Here is a 1,085-nt window from a genome sequence, read left to right as displayed (position 1 = left end):
AGGAAGGAAGGAAGGAAGGAAGGAAGGAAGGAAGGAAGGAAGGAAGGAAGGAAAAAGAAAAACAGGGAAAAAAGAGGTGGACTCACTTACATAATTCAAGCAAAGACTAACACGGGTTAAGGCTCCTGGTCAGGATCTATCTGACTCTAGGCGCACCTTATATGTGGTATTTTCTTTTTCAATCAAGAGTGGCTCTTAGAAAATTCTGAACTCTGGATTATTTTCCATACTTCAACAAAATGCTCTATTGACATTTTCTATGAACATTACAGGGCATCCAGAAATACACAGGAAAAATTTTCCTCTTTTACATACTTCAACAAGACGATATGGAGAAAATTTCTTTAAGATAGCCTAGTCTCCTCTTAGGATACAGACTTCTGTAGATTCACAATTTGTAAATTATATCAAGGAGAATATTTGTTTTGTGTTAAACTTTGTATTTTGTTATCACATCATTTCCAGGCTTATGTGTTTTTTTATTTTTTATTATGCGTCTTTGCAGCATAGAATGACAAGATTCTTTGTAGGGAGGGAATGCATGTATACAATAAAACTTAATGGATTTTACTATCCCTATCAGGGCCCCTTTTTCTCTCATCTCCCGCATCTATTTAGTCCCTATGAATCCAACTGTAATTTGCTAGACTTAAGAGCGGTTATAAAATTCTGATGAAATTTCATTTGCAAAGTCCAATATGTTATTCATTTTACTATGTTACCTCTTTTCCATGCTTCAACAAAATCTGCCTCCAAGGATCAGGAATGTTGAAATTTCAATTTATTTTTCTAAAATTTCTCAATCTTCAGTGCATTGATCTTTTTAATCCTTCCAGCTCCTATCAGCATGTCACTGCATTTGACATCTCAGTAGGAGTTACCCAAGTGAAACTTAGTTTCATTTAGGTTGGATAAAATTTTAAGTGTAAAAAACACATCATGCTTGAGTACATGCATTTAATAATGATCAGAGTTCTGGATTAAAAATATAAAACGCCTGGGGCTGGGGAGATAGCTCAGTAGAAGAAGTGCTTGCCTGGGAAGCGCAAGGGCCTGAGTTCAATCCCTGGTTCCACAAAAAAAAA

The sequence above is a fragment of the Octodon degus genome, unplaced genomic scaffold (genome assembly GCF_000260255.1).
Source record: "Octodon degus isolate 3935 unplaced genomic scaffold, OctDeg1.0 scaffold00264, whole genome shotgun sequence".
NCBI lineage: Eukaryota > Metazoa > Chordata > Mammalia > Rodentia > Octodontidae > Octodon > Octodon degus.
Note: the sequence above shows the minus strand (reverse complement) of the source record.